The sequence below is a fragment of the Castor canadensis genome, chromosome 14 (genome assembly GCF_047511655.1).
Source record: "Castor canadensis chromosome 14, mCasCan1.hap1v2, whole genome shotgun sequence".
NCBI classification, from domain to species: Eukaryota; Metazoa; Chordata; class Mammalia; order Rodentia; family Castoridae; genus Castor; species Castor canadensis.
Genome location: NC_133399.1, coordinates 15578176 through 15598022, shown reverse-complemented (window position 1 = coordinate 15598022; position 19847 = coordinate 15578176). Strand labels below are relative to the sequence as shown.

The following is a 19847-nucleotide window of genomic DNA, read 5'->3' as shown; positions in this document are numbered from 1 at the left end:
CCATGGTGTTTGATAGAAGAAGAAATCTATTGCCTCTTAGAGATGACTGAGCACTATGCCTTACACATGTGGGAAGGAACAAGTTCTGCTGGAGGTTATTATCAGTGTAAAAGTGAGCTGTTCACAAGTACAGAGTCTCCCATGACAAAGCAGAGACATCAGCCACACTTATATGATAGCTCTGTGATGTGTGAAGATGAAAATCAACAAAATTCTAACATTTCTAGAATTCCTCGAGGGATTAAATGTTCAGTTCCCCTTCTGCCTATTAAAAACACAAACCCACACATTATGAGGCCATCTCATAAGGAGAAAAAGACTTTATCAAGTGGAATTTTAAAAAACAATCTCAGGCATCCTGTCTACATATTTGTGAGAGTGGTATGCATTGGATCTCACCCAGGCTAAAGTTGTGCATGAACTGGCATGGATGAGTACTATCTGTTCCAAATACATAGAAATACTTGGAAAAATATGAAATAGCTGAGTTCCAGCTGAGAGAAAATAACACTTCAAGTGTATTTCTCAAGTGTGTAATCAGAAGTAAAATCAGAGGTTTAAAAAAATATATATTTACTGACTTAGGTTCTGGACTCAGATAAGAAGAGTGAAGAGTGAGGAGAAGTTTTATTAGTACTGAAGTGGGAACAGGAAATGAGAACTCTGGCTTGCATGAAGCAAGGAGCAGGAACACATGAGAGACACCTAGCATACAACCTGTAACACCTGCACTGTTTGTGAAGCTAGAGATAGAGAAAAATGATGGGGAAGGTGGATTGCAGGCAAACCTAAGTCACAGCTAGAAAGAGAAACAGTGGTGAGAAGTGAGTGATCTCAGGAAGGGTCAGGATATAGAGCCTTTGCGCAGCTTAGTTGCCTTAAAATATCAGAATGTGCCTATCACTGATAAAATTCCTTCTGCTTTAGAAGGCTCAAACTCAAAAGTACAACCACAGAATATCTCCACGATGCAATTTCATAGAAAATAACTCCACTAGTAGTAAACGTTCTCTCTCTCTTTCACACACACACACACACACACACACACACAGAGGAGTTAAGATTCATGAAAAATAGAGTTCAGTTTCCTTTAGCAGGAAAACAGGACTTCAAAGATAAGATTGCAGGTAGTGCAAATTTTCCAGACTTAAGTAAATACTGACATTCTCAGATGGAAAGAATGTTGTGTCACAGATAGGAGAATGTAAACAGTAATCAATAGTTGAAATTCTGAGACAAACCAAATCCTCAAAGTCAAAGAGGAAAAGCTCACATCTCAGTGGATAAGGGAGAAATCTAGGACCCACTTTCTGTTACTTTCTGACCATTTCCACTATCCTTGAACTGCTAAGAACTCCTCACTCGGGTTGACCTTATAGATTGCACCTGTGGGTTTGCTCCCAGACTTCTGGTTGGTGTCAGTAGCACCCCTTCAGAATCCCAGGTTGTTGACCCTTCTTGCAATATCAATACTAATTCCAACAGATTACCTGCAGATAAAAAGAAAATTAGACATTATAGATTTCATCAGAAATAACAGAGAAGTCCCCTCCCAAATTAAAGGACTCCAGGGTGGGGACTCAAGGTAAAAACATATTTGTAATGGAAATATTGCTCATGAGTAAGTAAAAATCAAAAAGACTAACCGAACATCCACAATGTGAACTATTAAAAGCAAAGAAATAAATTAATAAATTAACTTTCAGTACCAAGAAACTAGAAAGAAGACCAAATTATCATAAAGCAGAAAGCAAAAAAGAAAAAAAGATCAAACTGAAAATAAGCAGAACCACATTAAAAAATACAGAAAGGAAAACAAAAGTTATTTCGACAAACTTCAACAAAATTGAGAAATCTTTAGCAATCTCACCAAGAAAAAAGAGAGAAGGCTCAAATTAGTATAGTCATGAAACAGGAGGTGACATTACTATTATTAGTATTTGACCAAATAATTATTATGAATAGTGTGAACAACTACAGATTAAGAACAAATATCCAAGATAAATGTGCGAGTTACTTGAAAGACAGAAAACCATGAACATTCAAAAGTAGAAAAGCTGAGCTACAAGAGACTAAAATAGTAAAATCTATCACCAAATCCAATCTTCGATCACTTCAATGGTGAATTATATCAAACACTAAAAGGAGAATTCACATCAGTCCTTCAAAACTGTGAAAAAAAATATACTGGAAGAGAAGAAAATCTTTCAGATGAATTTTATTAGGTGAGCATTACCTTGATAACCAAATCAGAAAAAAGTTACCAGAAAGCATGTTATCAATATCCCATCAATATAGAAAACACTAGCAAACTGAACTGGGGAAAATACAGACTAAAACTGAATGGAATTTATTCCAGTCATCTATAGTTGGTTCAGCATATGAAATCAATAAATACAATAAATAATAACATTCTAGTGATAGTCATCTTACCATACAGTATAAGAATTTTGTAAAATTCAATCATCTTTTGTGATTAAAAAACCAGTCCCCAAACTCTTACGAGAAGGGAACTTCCTTTATCATGTCTAACCAGAAAGGCTGAGAACCTCACCTTAATTTCAGTGATAAGACAAGAGTGTTTGCTCTTGGAACTTCTGTTTGTATTTTACTAGGGGTTCTAGCAAGGTGTAATTAAGTGACTATATATATAAAATTCTGATCCAGAATTTATTTATGGAAGAAATAAAAACATATCTAGTTGTATGACATGAAGTCGCAAATAGAGATGTATATATACAGACAAATGAAATAAACAAATCTAGCAGAATTCAAAGGCTGTTGTATTTCTGTACACTGGCTCTGAGCAGTAAAAATGAAATTAAGAATACAGTTCCATCTATAATTGCATCAAAACATTTAAATATTTAGAGAAAAATTAGTAAAAACAACTTTAAGGTATAAATAAATGGACAGACTTCACATCAAAGTTTATCAAATAACTAAACACAGAGCTTGCACTATCAAAATCTTAGTAGAAATCAGAGGCGTCTATATGACCTTGGGTTTGCCAATAATTTGAAAGAATAGGCGATCAAAGAAAACTATAAGTTGAACTTTATCAAGTAAAATTAAACTTTTTTGTTTCAAAGGAATAAGACAATCTACAGAAAGGGGGATATTTGAAAGTGATATGCCTGAAAATGGTATAGGATTCATTATATATAAAAGTTCTTGCAATCTAGTAAAGTAATCCAATAATAATGGAGAACACAATTTATGGACATTTTCATAAAAAGATACTCAAATAATACGTGGAAAAGTCGTTGAATCCATACACAAAGGGCACAAACCACATGAGTCATGCACATATCCAGAAGCAAATCTGTAGACAGGAGGTGTCTTTTATGGGTTTCAGCCTGGGGCAGGTTTGTCAGTGTGAGCTGATATAGGAAGGGTTTCTTTTGGGGGTGAGAAAAATGTTTTGGAATGAGGCAGTGGTATTTGTTGCATAACTTTGTGAACTCACCTTATTTTCAAGAAATGTTTTTCTGATTAGGTCCATTGACCATTGTGCAATTTAATATTAATTTTTTAAATGACTGTATATAGTTATAAATATATGCATACTAAAATACACATGCATATTTACATATATAAATTATATGTATATATAAATTAGTCCAGAAATCATCAAAGTACACTGGTAAATCCCATAGGGCATTAGTTGAATTTTGCTGATATACAATTACATTACATTAAAATATGAGCTATTTTAAGGTGGCTTTGTTCATAATAATCTAAGAGGGTATAAATATCTGGGACTAGCTTCCAACTTGTGGTTTTTACTATCATTTTCAGACTTAATCTCACAGTTCTGTTCAATTTATAGCTAAAAATTATTTAATCACAGTATGTAAAATCATTTTTTCTCAATTTTCATATACATGTACTGAATCAAGCTTTACTGGAATTTTTGCCAAGTAAAGCTGCTTCTTTTTAAAATGAATAATAGTCACAAAAATATATTATAGAAGTGCTTCTGAAGAAATCTGTGCTCTACTTTTACTCAGATTTATAATCAGTGACATTTAGTAAGTTCAGTTTTGTGATCATAATTAATAATGGATCCTATAATTATCCTGTTATTTTCAAGATTCATTGAATAGTCAAGCATTGAAGCTATAAATTACATTTAACATAAAAATAAGCTCTAAACTAAAACATTCATAGAAAACAAAGCATTTAATTAAAATCTCATCATAAAAAAGTTCCATTATTTTGCATTGGTGCTTTCATGCTTTTTGTATAGTTGTGTTTTGTGTTTCTAAATATAAGAAATCACATCAGATTGTTGCTGAATTTGCAAAGATCTATATTAAGGATGCTTGTAAGTGATGAATGGATATGCCAAAAACATAGTAGTTTAAGAACTGTTTTTCCAAGATGCCATAACTCATCTTATTTAGGCACTGGATGTTAATGGAAGAATACATCAAAAATAGAAGGCAATTTTTATTATTTCAGCCCAAGAAATGCAAAAATATTACAAAGCATTATTTCAGTGTCTAGAGATCTGAATCCAATGGAGAACAGAGAATTCTTCAGTTGCAAATGTATTGCTGAAAAACACTTCCGACTCTGAACCATATAAAACTGCAAAGAATTTTGTTGTCACAAAGGTAGCCTGAAGTCTTTTTTTAGAGTATGTTCTGAGAGCGTAGTTTCCTGTATTAAGGAGCTTGTACTGCAGTGTAAATCAGTGGACTTTCTTTTCATCGAAAAAGCCTTCCCATAGGGTAAGGAAAACTTGGCTAAACTAATAAATCAAGTAGAGTCATCAGGAAAATATTAATGCCATACATTCGTTCCATAATATAAATATGTCCCTCAAAATTTCCCCCTCCACACTCTTCATGCCTTTCATTAATGAAACATTGTTTACGATCAGACTTTCTTTTATTTCATAAAAAAAATAATCTCAAAACTCACCGAGGGAGAACCCCTTGTTAAGAATGCTGAAGTACTAAAATAAATTTGCAGTGTTTTAGAAGATAAGAAACCAACCAAACTCATTTTGCTAGATGCAAATTAGGCAACCAGTATTGCTTATTTATCTAACATTTACTTCGCTTTTGGGTAATATTTCTGTATAAAATGGGAATACCACATGTTTTTCACCGATGATAACATCAAAGGACAAACATGAAAATTACAAAGTTAGAAGCTCAGAGATTTTAGAGATTATCAAATGCATTCTAAAACTTGTAATTCTGATAAACACTGTTTTTAAAATTTCTCATCTGTTTGCAGACCTTGATTATGTTTTACTTACATTACAAGATTTAAATCCACAAACACTTCCTTCCTAAGAATTCTTTTTAGCACCATGTAGCCTTCCTTAAGCATGGTGAACATTATCAAGTGATGCTTCAGATTGAAGCTAAGTGAAAACTGAGTGTTGTTCCTCACATCAGCTCCATATCCTTTCTTCAGTTTTTACCTGGGCTCTGTGGGAAACTTCTGAAACCACTGTGTGAGCAGATACGTTCTGATGGGGCAGATGAGCGGAACGTAATGACAGTGATTTTAGGCTGAGAATCAGTGGCAAAATTAGACAAAATATAAAAGCAAATAACATAGAAGAGCTTTCTGACCCTCTTACTTGGGAATAAACAGTGCACAGTGCAACATTGCAATGTAGTGGGTTCTAAAATGTTTAATTCCCCATCATTCTTTCTGTGTTTAAAAATATTGTCCCCTTCACTCCCTGTATTGGTTTGGAAAATATGAATTCTGTTTAAATTCCCCAATGTTTTTCTGAAACATTTTAACACACTTACTTGATTTCGAATAGGTACCAACTAATGCTATAATCCTCTTTAAGGGATTCAATAAATTTAGAAAAATATGACCCTGGTTTCCCCCATTGTTGAGTCAGCATTTTAATGCAAATTTGTTATTTACCACATCTGCCTTGGACTTGGTTTATGTCAAAACATATGGAAATTCCATGGTGGAAACTTTTCATACGAAGTCACAGACAAGATCACTTTTCTTTTTAATAGAAGCACATCATTTATTAATCGTTAAGAATATTTAATGATCGCTAGTTCATATTGTGGATGTTCGGTTAGTCTTTTTGATTTTTACTTACTCATGAGCAATATTTCCATCACAAATATGTTTTTACCTTGAGTCCCCACCCTGGAGTCCTTTAATTTGGGAGGGGACTTCTCTGTTATTTCTAAAGAAAACTATGATGTCTAATTTTCTTTTTATCTGCAGGTAATCTGTTGGAATTAGTATTGATATTGCAAGAAGGGTCAACAACCTGGGATTCTGAAGGGGTGCTACTGACACCAACCAGAAGTCTGGGAGCAAACCCACAGGTGCAATCTATAAGGTCAACCCGAGTGAGGAGTTCTTAGCAGTTCAAGGATAGTGGAAATGGTCAGAAAGTAACAGAAAGTGGGTCCTAGATTTCTCCCTTATCCACTGAGATGTGAGCTTTTCCTCTTTGACTTTGAGGATTTGGTTTGTCTCAGAATTTCAACTATTGATTACTGTTTACATTCTTCTATCTGTGACACAACATTCTTTCCATCTGAGAATGTCAGTATTTACTTAAGTCTGGAAAATTTGCACTACCTGCAATCTTATCTTTGAAGTCCTGTTTTCCTGCTAAAGGAAACTGAACTCTATTTTTCATGAATCTTAACTCCTCTTCTCTCTCTCTCTCTCTCTCTCTCTCTGTGTTTGTGTGTGTGTGTGTGTGTGTGTGTGTGTGAAAGAGAGAGAGAGAACGTTCACTACTAGTGGAGTTATTTTCTATGAAATTGCATCGTGGAGATATTCTATGGTTGTATTTTGAGTTTGAGCCTTCTAAAGCAGAAGGAATTTTATCAGTGATAGGCACATTCTGATATTTTAAGGCAACTAAGCTGCGCAAAGGCTCTATATCCTGACCCTTCCTGAGATCACTCACTTCTCACCACTGTTTCTCTTTCTAGCTGTGACTTAGGTTTGCCTGCAATCCACCTTCCCCATCATTTTTCTCTATCTCTAGCTTCACGAACAGTGCAGGTGTTACAGGTTGTATGCTAGGTGTCTCCCATGTGTTCCTGCTCCTTGCTTCATGCAAGCCAGAGTTCTCATTTCCTGTTCCCATTTCAGTACTAATAAAACTTCTCCTCACTCTTCACTCTTATCTGAGTCCAGAACCTAAATCAGTAAATACAGACTTTTTTAAACCTCTGATTTTATTTCTGATTACAAACTCGTGAAATACACTTGAAGTGTTATTTTCTCTCAGCTGGAACTCAGCTATTTCATATTTTTCCAACTATTTCTACGTATTTGGAACAGATAGTACTCATCCATGCCAGTTCATACACAACTTTAGTTGGGTGAGATCGAATGCATACCACTCTCACAAATATGTGGACAGGATGCCTGAGATTGTTTTTAAAAATTCCACTTGAATAAGTCATTTTCTCTTTATGAGATGGCCTCATAATGTGAGGGTTTGTGTTTTTAATAGGCAGAAGGGGAACTGAACATTTAATCCCTCGAGGAATTCTAGAAATGTTAGAATTTTGTTGATTTTCATCTTCACACATGACAGAGCTATCATATAAGTGTGGCTGATGTCTCTGCCTTGTCATGGGAGACTCTGTACTTGTGAACAGCTCACTTTCACACTGATAATTACCTCCAGCAGAACTTGGTCCTTCCCACATGTGTAAGGCATAGTGCTCAGTCATCTCTAAGAGGCAATAGATTTCTTCTTCTATCAAACACCATGGTTGTTTTTGCATAAGATCATTTATTCCATAAATTTCATTAGCAATTGAGTATTTCACTTTGCTGTCATAACCTATGCAATCTCATATATACTTCAAGGATAAGGCTCAGCTCTTGTAGTTATAATTTACAGATAAAGTTTTTAAGTCACAGATTACCTCAAAGTATAGTGGGCAAAACTAATACTCACAAGACTCAATAGCCTGCCCAGTCTTCTTCTGGCAAAGATGGGCATGAATCAAGTTCATATAGTTTTGTGTCTAAAAAAAGGTACACTCTGTTTTCATCACCTTCAAATTTCCAGGTGAGGGAATTGAACAGAGAGGTTGCTTTACCCAATCTTGGCCCAGTAGTCATCTGTTGCCATCTAATGACTGTCACATAAGTATATATTTTTTCTTTTTTTAGCATTTTAAAATTTACTCACATGTGTACACATTGTTTGGTACACATCCCCATCCTCCTGCTTCCACACAGTGGTGGTAAGTTTTCCTAGGAATCGCCATTTAGCGTCTGCATTGGTCATAGAATGCTGATACTTGCCTTCTGATTATCAAGGAAACTGGACAGTCACAGATGAGAAATTCAGAAAACACTGGACACAGAATCACCATGCACTGTGATTGTGGAATAAATGCCAAAATGAAACAACCCAACACAAAATGCCTAGATACAGGTGATGAAAATACAGTGTAGATTTTGTGCTGCTTAGAGAATAATTTCCTTAATTTAATAAAGCTTTGGGTCTTAATTACCCTGGGAATGATTGCGGGTGTGTGTGTGTGTATGCGTATGTGTGCTTGTGTGTGTGTGTATGCGTATGTGTGCTTGTGTGTGTGTGTATGCGTATGTGTGCTTGTGTGAGTGTGTGTGTGTATGTGCTTTTGTATGTGTCTATGTGTGTGTATGTGTGTATGTGCCTATGTATGTGTGAGTGTATGGGCGTGTGCATGTGTATGTGTGTATATGTGTGTATGTGCATGTGTATGTGTGTGTATGTGCGTGTATGTGTGTGTACGTGTGTATGTGTGTGTGCATCTGTATGTGTATGTGTGTATGTGTGTGTGTATGTGTGTATGTGTATGTGCATGTGTGTGTGTGTGCATGTGTATGATGGTGTGTATGTGTGTATGTGTGTAGGTCTGTGTATGTGTATCTGTGTATGTGGGTGTGTGTATGTGCATGTGTATGTGTGTATGTGTGTGTGTGTGTCTGTATGTGTATGTGTGTGTATGTGCGTGTGTATGTGTGTCTGTGTATGTGCGTGTGTGTATGTGTGTGTGTCTCTATATGTGTGCCTGTGTGTGTGTGCATATGTGTGTATGTGTGTTTATGTGTGTGTATTTGCGTGTGTGTGTGTGCATGTGCGTGTGTGTGTGTTTGTGTGTGTGCATGTGTATGTGCATGGTTTCATATTATAGAAATAAAATCATGCAGAGAAATTTGAGCACTCCTCTTTTGTCATTTACAGATGGCCAATCAGAAGAAGGCTGTTTCTTCCAATTAATAACTTGATATTTGTACATATTGTCCCCCAACATAAAATAGATAGATTTGCAGTTTTCAGTTTTGAGTAGAGGTCAAACTGCTTCTAAAGTGAGCCAAAGTGCTTCTCAAAGTTTCTAACGAGTTAAATTATGATGTCTACAAGCAAATCTAAAACTTTCAGCACCAGCTACACTGTGATGCCACCACACATTTTCTCAGCTTTTCCCTCTACAGTCTATTCCATGCATTTTACTAAAAATCGGGCCCTCATTTGCTCCCTTTCTACTTATCTATTCTTATTTGAAGCAGTGGAAATATCTTGGTGACCCCATTTCCAAGCTGAGAGCAGATTAGCAGCCAGGAAGCAGGAACAAACTGACTGTAAGAAAGGAGACAAGAAAATTGCCCCACAGAGGCAGGAGAAGCCCGTTGTTTGCAATCACTCAATGTCCAGAACAAGCCCTAAGTGCCACAGTAGGACTTGTACCACTGCTGTTTCCTTGATGTCCATTAAAGATAACAGAATCATCCATGGTAAAGGAATGAGGTTCTGTATGTTTCAGGAAGGGAGTAGACTGTTCAATGATGTTTAAATGAAAGACTGACATTTTAAAGTTAACGGAAACCTTTGAGATAATTTTCTTAAGGAAATCAGAGAAACAAAGTGTTTTTTAGGAAGCAGCAGGAGTTTTACAAGAGAAAGTTTAATTACAAAATTCCAGAGTATATGTGAATAAAATTGAAGGCATGAAACACCATTCAAAAAGATTTTGTAAAAGTAAGAAATATGAATCACCTTTTAACATTTTTCAAGCAAAATAAGGCAGGCCAAACTCATAACACAATATAAACCCTAATAGTTGTTTCATGGAGAAGAAGAGCAATTAGCTTCATCAAACACTTATTCACATAAAGTATCCCACAAGCAATTCACATGTGGAAATCAGAGTGATCGCAAAATTGTACCACCGTTGTCTTCCATGTTGTGTTTCCACTTAGCAATACAACCTGTGTTTTCCTCAGCCTACAAGCTGTCATGTCTCTTACTGCTGTGTTCTGTTTCCTATTGTGCTAAAGAGAACTGTATGGGGAAAGTGAAAGAACACATGACATCCTGACCCCGAAAACTGCTATGTGCATATATTAAAAAGACTGAAAGATCCCAAATCAATGACCTAATGATACATCTCAAACTCATAGAAAAACAAGAACAAGCAAATCACAAAACAAATAGAAGAAGAGAAATAATAAAAATAAGAGCTGAAATCAATGAAATAGAAACCAAAAAAACCGTACAAAGAATTAATGAAACAAAAATTTCGTTCTTTGAAAAAATAAACAAGATTGACAGACCCCTGGCAAACCTGACTAAAATGAGGAGAGAAAAAACCCAAATTAGTAGAATCAGGAATGCAAAAGGGGAGATAATAACAAATACCATGGAAGTCCAGGAAATCATCAGAGACTACTTCAAGAACCTATATTCAAATAAATTTGAAAATCTTAAAGAAATGGACAGATTTCTAGATACATATGATCATCCAAAACTGAGCCAAGAGGGAGGGGGTGGGGGCAGGGGGAAGAACTGACCCAAGCCTTGTATGCACATATGAATAATAAAACAATAAAAAAAGTCTCCCTAAAAAGAAAAGTCCAGGACCTGAAGGATTCTCTGATGAATTCTATCAGACATTTAAAGAAGAACTAATACCAACCCTCCTTAAACTGTTCCATGAAATAGAAAGGGAATGAAAACTGCCAAACACATTTTATGAAGCCAGTATTACAATTATCCCAAAACCAGGCAAAGACACCTCCAAAAAGGAGAACTATAGGCCAATCTCCTTAATGAACACTGATGCAAAAATCCTCAATAAAATAATGGCAAACTGAATTCATCAACACATCAAAAAGATTATTCACCATGACCAAGTAGGCTTCATCCCAGGGATGCAGGGGTGGTTCAACATACAAAAATCAATAAACATAATAAACCACATTAACAGAAGCAAAGACAAAAACCACTTGATCATCTCAATAGATGCAGAAAAAGCCTTTGATAAGATCCAACACCATTTCATGACAAAAGCTCTAAGAGAACTAGGAATAGAAGGAAAGTACCTCAACATTATAAAAGCTATATATGACAAACCTACAGCAAGCATTATACTTAATGGAAAAAACTGAAACCATTCCCTTTACAATCAGGAACTAGACAAGGATGCCCACTATCTCCACTCCTATTCAACATAGTACTGGAATTCCTAGCCAGAGCAATTAGGCAAGAAGAAGGAATAAAAGGAATACAAATAGGTAAAGAAACTGTCAAAATATCCCTATTTGCAGACAACATGATCTTATACCTTAAAGACCCAAAAAACTCTACACAGAAGCTCCTAGACACCACCAATAGCTACAGCAAGGTAGCAGGATATAAAATCAACATAGAAAAATAATTAGTATTTTTATACACTAATAATGAATGAACTGAAAAAGAATATATGAAAACAATTCCATTTACAATAAATCAAATACCTAGGTGTAAAGTTAACAAAGGATGTGAACGACTTCTACAAGGAAAATTATAAACTTCTGAAGAAAGAGATTGAGGAAGACTATAGAAAGTGGAGAGATCTCCCATGCTCATGGATTGGTTGAATCAACAATGTAAAAATGTCTATATTCCCATAAGTAATCTACATGTTTAATGCAATTCCCATCAAAATTTCAATGACATTCATTAAAGAGATTGAAAAATCTACCGTTAAATTTATATGGAAACACAAGAGGCCACGAATAGCCAAGGCAATACTCAGTCAAAAATCAATGCTGGAGGTATTACGATATCCGACTTCAAACTATATTACAAAGCAATAACAATAAAAACAGCATGGTACTGGCACAAAAACAGACATGAAGACCAGTGGAACAAAATAGAGGGCCCAGATATGAAGCCACACAACTATAACCAACTTGTCTTTAACAAAGGAGCTAAAAATATACAATGGAGAAAAAGCAGCCTCTTCAACAAAAACTGCTGGGAAAACTGGTTAGCAGTCTGCAAAAAACTGAAACTAGATCCATGTATATCACCCTGTACCAATATTAACTCAAAATGGATCAAGGATCTTAATATCAAACCACAAACTCTAAAGTTGATACAGGAAAGAGTAGGAAATACTCTGGAATTAGTAGGTATAGGTAAGAACTTTCTCAATGGAACCCCAGCAGCACAGCAACTAAGAGATAGTATAGATAAATGGAACCTCATAAAACTAAAAATCTTCTGCTCAACAAAAGAAATGGTCTCGAAACTGAAGAGTACACCCACAGAGTGGGAGAAAATATTTGCCAACTATACATCAGACAAAGGACTGATAACCAGAATATATAGGGAACTTAAAAAACTAAATTCTCCCAAAACTAATGAACCAATAAAGAAATGGGCAAGTGAACTAAACAGAACTTTCTCAAAAGAAGAAATTCAAATGGCCAAAAAGCACATGAAAAAATGCTCACCATCTCTAGCAATAAAGGAAATGCAAATTAAAACCACACTAAGATTCCACCTCACCCCTGTTAGAATAGCCATCATTAGCAACACCACTAACAACAGGTGTTGGTGAGGATGCGGGGGAAAAGGAACCCTCTTACACCGTTGGTGGGAATGTAAACTAGTACAACCACTCTGGAAAAAAATTTGGAGGCTACTTAAAAAGCTAAACATTGATCTACCATTTGATCCAGCAATACCTCTATTGGGGATATACCCAAGAGAATGTGACTCAGGTTACTCCAGAGGCACCTGCATACCCATGTTTATTGCAGCACTATTCACAGTAGCCAAGTTATGGAAACAGCCAAGGTGCCCCACTACTGACAAATGAATTAAGAAAATGTGGTATCTATATACAATGGAATTTTATGCAGCCATGAAGAAGAACGAAATGTTATCATTCACTGGTAAATGGATGGACTTGGAGAACATCATTCTGAGTGAGGTTAGCCTGGCCCAAAAGACCAAAAACCGTATGTTCTCCCTCATATGCGGACATTAGATCAAGGGCAAACAAAACAAGGGGATTGGACTTTCAGCACATGATAAAAGCGAGTGCACACAAGGGAGATATGAGGATACTTAAGACACCTAGAAAACTTGATAGCATTTGTTGTCCTCAATGTAGAGAAACTAAAGCAGATACCTTAAAAGCAACTGAGGCCAATAGGAGAAGGGGACCAGGAAATAGAGAAAAGGTTAGATCAAAAAGAATTAACCTAGAAGGTAGCACACAAGCACAGGAAATTAATGTGAGTCAACTCCCTGTATAGCTATCCTTATCTCTACCAGCAAAAACCCTTGGTCCTTCCTATTATTGCTTATACTCTCTCTTCAACAAAATTAGAGATAAGGGCAAAATAGTTTCTGCCGGGTATCCAGGGGGTGGGATGGAGAAGGAGGGGGCGGAGTGGGTGGTAAGGGAGGGGTTGGGGCCAGGAGGGGAGAAATGACCCAAGCATTGTATGCACATAAGAATAATAAAAAAATAAAAATTTTTTTAAAAAAGCAAGAGAGATTAAAGTCAGCCTGAAAGTTGCACCATAGCTAAGCCATGGGAGTAGGGGGGCTCACCTGGAGGATGGACTCCACCAGAGTGCCAGATGATCACAGCCACTTCCTAGGCAGTCCCTTCCAGTTTGGCACAACCTATACTGGCCTCAGATGAAGAAGAAGTGCCCCTTCGTGGTCACCCTGGTTTTGATGTGCTGTGATACTTGGGTAGCAAGGGTTTGTACTTGCACACTTAGATGGAAATCAAAGGTGGACTCAAGCAGCAAAGGTCAGAGAAGTTTTATTTGCAGAGAAGAGAAAGGAAAGGCCACATGGGGTCATGCAGAGGAACCCCAAAACCAATTCTTCCCCAGTCAAGTTGGACTGCAGGTTTTATATTTTTTTATGGCCAATGGGGAAGTATGTTTCAGCAGGTAGATTTTGGTGTGAACAGATGTTTCTTGGGAAGGAGGAGGGCCTTTCTACCTGGCTAATTGCCATCTTTTGGGAACACATGGATCTCCCACAGACCGCCCTTCAGTTTTTCATGAGGGGTTTATAAGAAGACAAGTACAAACATCAAATTTGTGTCTCTCACTTTATTCACAGATTAGCTCAGTTCCCCAAGGAGCAAGGTGTTTCTTTTTCTTTCATTTCTTTTTGTGGTACTAGGGCTTGCACTCAGGGTCTTACACATGCTAGACAAGTGGTCTACCACTTGGGCCACTACACCACTGCTTTTCTGTGTTGGGTGTTTTTTTTTTCTTTGTGAATTTTTAAATTGTGTGTAGGAAAGCATAGATTTTTTAAATGCCCACTAATTAATTTTCCATGTAAGAGCAAAATCAAAAAGTATAAATTCTTAACATTTTGCTATAAAATTAATCAAACAAGAGGTGAAAGGTTTTTGACAATAACACTGTGTATAGCCATCTTTTACTCAGGGGACCCTCCATACTAATTGTTTATCTTCCCTTTGTTGACATTTTTTTTAAAGATAGCCTGTCTTTAAAAAAAAGATATCACCAAAATGTTTTTCCTTCCTTTCAAAAAGACTAAGGCATTTCTAATTGCAAATGTTCTTCTCAGTACTTTAATTCTGATGAAGAAATCATCTGGCAACTCCCTTCTTACAAAAACAGAAAGTGCCATCGTATTCTCTCTAAGTCCAAACCTATTCCATTCTATTCTAAGCAAAAACCAAAAAGATAAACACAGAGTTCTATTCAGAAATAACTTTCCCAAAATACCATTGTAAACAAGATAATTTTGATGCCCAGAGAGTTACTGATGTTTTCAACCAATGGCAAATTTTAACAGATCCAAGTATAGATACACAGGGTATAGTCTGCCCTAAAGCAAATAGGTATTTAAGAATTAACAAATAAAGATTAAGTATAAATCCACTTTGTCAAAAGACCTTTGTTCTTTACAGTTTTTAAAAGTCATCAGAAAATCTAAACTGCAATGGTCTAAAACCCTGAATTTATTCTGAAAGTAACTACCTCTTAAATGTTTGACACTGTAGTCTTGATAATAGTTAAAAATACCAAATTTCCTAAGCAATTTAAACAAACCTCAAATTTCAAAATAGAAAAGACTTAGAAAAGATTTCTGTGAACATTAACAATCTACCTGTAGCCAGGGACTGGTGGCTGAAACATATAATCCTACCTGCTCAAGAGCTGGGTTCAGAAGGATGCTGATGTGAAGGCAGCCCTGGAAAAATAGTGTGGCAGACCCTATTCCAAAAAAATCACATAAAAAGACTCGTGGAGTGGCTCAAATGACAAGAATGCCTGCCTAGGAGGCATGAAGCCGTAAGTTCAAACCCCAGTGCTGCCAAAACAGAAACAAATATATTCTTGGTAAAATTACAGATGTCTTCATGCAGGTGTATACCCTGAGAAATTTTTGTTAGTTTGGTCTTTTGTGTGTTTGGGGCATCATCTTATGAATGAGGCATCTGAGTTTTCTCTAACAGGTGCCTGTGAAGCCAGTGTTTTGATAATCAGTTCAACTGTTTTTGCTAAAGTCACTATTTTGGCTTTGAGAGATTATATAATGTCCCTAGAAACAGAGATCTGTAGTGAGTTGTTTGCATCATGACCGTGTTTTTATTGTGTTTAGTAAAATAAGTCTAAGTTATTTATAGATCTCAGGCATAACTCTTCAATAACCAAGAACACGCAGCTTTACAAATGTTTTCAGTCTCTGGCAATTTCTACATCACTTTTATGCTACTTTCAAGTTTGACATGTTTAAAAGATAAAGATCCTCTCTGATAGTTATTCGAGTCAAGAATAGATTGCTTTAGATACTACAGCTTTGATTTACTACTCTAAATTTAAAACTCTGAACTTGGGACAAAATACTGTGGTTTATGATGTTGGAAAGGGATGGGCTAATTTTACTAATTAGTACAAGTATTTAAACACTAATATTATATAGTTTATACAGGAAAGAGGCTTTTAATGTTCTGTGTGTTTGTCTGAGCCTTGCTAGGCAAGAGCTCTATTGCTCTGAGGCTGAGCCTCACAGGCAGCACAGCCTTTTACAATGAAAGTGCAGATAGTTTCCTGCTCTCTCTCCTAAGAACAAGAGACTTTTACCAGATTCATGTACTTTGTCCTCTGGCAATGCTTCCACACCCCCACACCCCCACTACCTCCACCAAGAGCTCTTTAGCAAAAATAAGGTACATTAATTTCTTTGAAATGCTGTAATATACATTCACTTGGTATTTTCAAAAGCTGTTATTCTAACACTGAGGTTTCTTAATAATTTCCCCACATCTCATATATACATGTGGAATTAAACAAAAGCTTGAATTTTGCATTTGATTTTTCACTCATATTATCCCTTTTAAAATTTGAATTCTCCTGAAATGACTTTAGGCCATGAATCAGATGTTACATTGAATAGCTTCCATAATGAAAGACACATTTTGATAGATTGTGCTTGCAGAATCTCTCTTTGTTCTTCACATTTATTTTACCTAGGGTATAGATACACATTTAAATGTTTTCATCCAGTGTTGTCTCAGTGACATTGAAAATATCAGAGTGTTCACGTACTATTAGAAAAATGCAGCCCTGCAAGGATATGTGTCTGTATAGGTCAATTTGCGTAGGAGAACTATCTCAATGAATCTGCAATATTTTTTACAAAACCCTTAGAAATATTTTCCCCTAGGATCTGTAGCATCCTTCCAAAGATGCAGAAGGTATTGAACATGTCCATGAGATGTCATCATTTTTATGTAGATGCAAGGATGATAATGAGCTTTACCTTCATCAGGAAAAACATATGGTACAGTGCTACTATTCCCATTTTTTTTTGTCACAGAGGCCCATGAACACATCATCTATATAAAGAATAGAATTCAGTGCCTGTGACACCTCATGGACTTTGTCAGCCACTTCACTGGAGAAGACATAGGCAGTGCCAGCCCCATACTCAGGGTAGTTGGCCTCTGGTACTTTTCATAACAAACGTAGTATTTGATGCTTTTACCCTAATGGGAGGGGTGCCACAATGAACATAACCAATCCAAAAGTCTTGAACACCAGTTTGTTCTAACCCATGATGGTATTCAATAAGATTTGGCATGTGAAAAAACATGCCATCATCAGCAGGCATCAAGAATTTGCCATGTAGATCAAAGGAGTTTGCCCAACTAAACTGCAGAAGTAATTTAAGCATAAAAATGTAGAAAGAATTGGCAAAGTCTTGCTGAATTATATCGCTGTACACTTGGGTCTTCCCAAACCAGTTTTCTTTGCAGTTCTCCATTGAGTGCAGGAGGAGTCCCTAGGGCAACCAAAGTTTTGATGCTGGCATTAAGTTAAGACTGAACAAAGTTCTAGTTGCCCCACATTCTTCTAATGGCAGAAAGTCACTCATAGTTCTCAGGAGTCTTTATAAACAGTGAAAGGAGGACATCTTGAATGTGACACTTCTTGTGGCTTATCAAGTATAGGTAGCAATCTCCCTCTGAACTGTCATAAGAGACAGGGTATCATTCACAAAGTCATAGCTATTTACGAGGTGTCTGTAAGAGTAGGGCTTCATTTGTCTCACAATGGGATTATGAGTTAGTCCCCTAAAAACCATCAAACTTAGTATGAAACAAGTGGATAATATCTGAAAAAAACTGCCCACTTTGATTCTGCTGTTACTTACCGACATTCCCACGTCCACGTGCGTGTTTTTTCAGGATCTGTATTAAACAGACTCTTGCTTCTTCAAGAATATAGAACTTAGTAGTTCGCAGAACTTTTATGTGTAGTAATTTAAAATGGAAAAGGATCTTCTTTCACACATTTGTTTATTTTAATGTCATTTTCTCTGAGATTGCAAAAGAATGGAACACACTGTAGAATGAGGACATTGGCACACAGCTTCCTTCCACCCTGGCATTCTTCGTAGAGTTTCATGTGTGGACTCTGCTCTTGCTGTGAACATGAACTGCTACTGTGTAGTGCACCACAGGCAGGATGCTGGGAAGGCTTCGGAGATGGTCCAGGTGTAGATCCTCCATCAAAGAATTAGTAAGTGTTTTGCTGCACGGTGGAAACAGGACCAAGTTCAAGTCCTGCTCCCCAAAGGTACCAGTCAGAGATTGGCTTTCCTCCCTAAGGCAGAGGGCAAGTCACTCATCTCAAAAACAAAGTGCCAGTTGAAGCCTGGAAAGCCAGAATCCAACATGCTTCCTGTGGTCTCTAGCATTGTGAATCAAAACTAGACAACTTTCCTAAATGTGATATAGACATTCAGGGTTTGCCAGAAAACCTGTGTGGGAGATATTATTACAGCACCTGACATGAATACCAGTGTTTAGAACATAATTGTGCGTGTGTCATATTGCAGGAAATTCAGTCTGAGAATGACCAAAAGTTTTAGAGACTCTCTCTCTCTCTCTCTCTCTCTCTCTCTCTCTCTCTCTCTCTCTCTCTCTGTGTGTGTTTGTATGTGTGTGTGTGTGAGGTAGTTATTGGTGTTTGAACTCAGACCCTCTGGCTTGCCACCTAGGCATCCTACCATGTTCCTAAACCATGTTCAGGGTTGGAATGTTCAGCCATGCCCCCCAGATCTCTGGGCAAAGGAAAAGGACTAAAAACTGAATCATCACTCAACAATGACATAATCAATCATGTGAATATAGAAGAAACCTGCATAAAATCCCTAAATGATGAAGTGGAGAGAATGGGTGGGGGGAAGACAGGGAGGTGATGGGAGGTTATGACCTCAAAACAGGACATGGAAGGTCCTCACATTCCCTTCTCCATGCTCTGGGACTGGGGTTGGCAAGACCAGTCCAGTACAACCACCACACAAGTTTCCCAGCAGGCACCATAGCTCCCAATCATTAGCTAAGAGGGGCCAGATCTGACATTCATGGCTCAGGGAATATGTTTGGAATGAATGATTGAGCAAGAGGAACAGAGAGTATTGGGAAGTGGAAGGAACTCGATTGTTCAGCCAAGCACCTACATTGAATGGGTGTCTACATGCTTTGGGCTTGATGTCCACATGTACTTACCATTTGCCAGTGTGGAAACAGAGGGACAAAAACATCCCTGGGCCAACTTCACAGAGCTGTCTTCAGACTCAGTCACTTCTGGAGACTGCGTCATATATACAGGAAGAGAGGCACCAAATGCTCGTTAATCAGAGGTGGTACCATGCTGGTGGCCAGAACAGTGCCAAGCCAACCCATGACACTTAATCTCATTATTTCTTCTTTCTGGACCTCATATTCTCCTGTAAAGTGAGTGAATTTGGCCAGATTACTACTCTGATGTTAGAGTTCTCTTTGGAAACTTAAAATATTGAAGGGACTTGACTTTTGCTTTGGTGGGACAAGGTCAGGTTAGTCAGCCTTGAGCAAAGGATGGGACATTTCTTCAGCCTAAAGTTATTTGTGTCTTTTCACACAAGTGAGATTATAGGGGAAGCAGCAATACCCAGGATTCTGAAGATTGTGTCAAGAAGCTCCATGGGGAACACTAGAATTGCTTCCTATGGGGTGAATACCAGGAGAAGTAGGACTGTGAGAAGT

General features: G+C 37.0%; 1 pseudogene; it reads right to left on the bottom strand.

Moving 5' to 3' along the window:
• Positions 1–16862: 16862 nt before the first annotated feature.
• Positions 16863–17995, bottom strand: LOC141416107 (lactosylceramide 1,3-N-acetyl-beta-D-glucosaminyltransferase-like; annotated as a pseudogene).
• Between the last annotated feature and the right edge of the window lie 1852 nt (positions 17996–19847).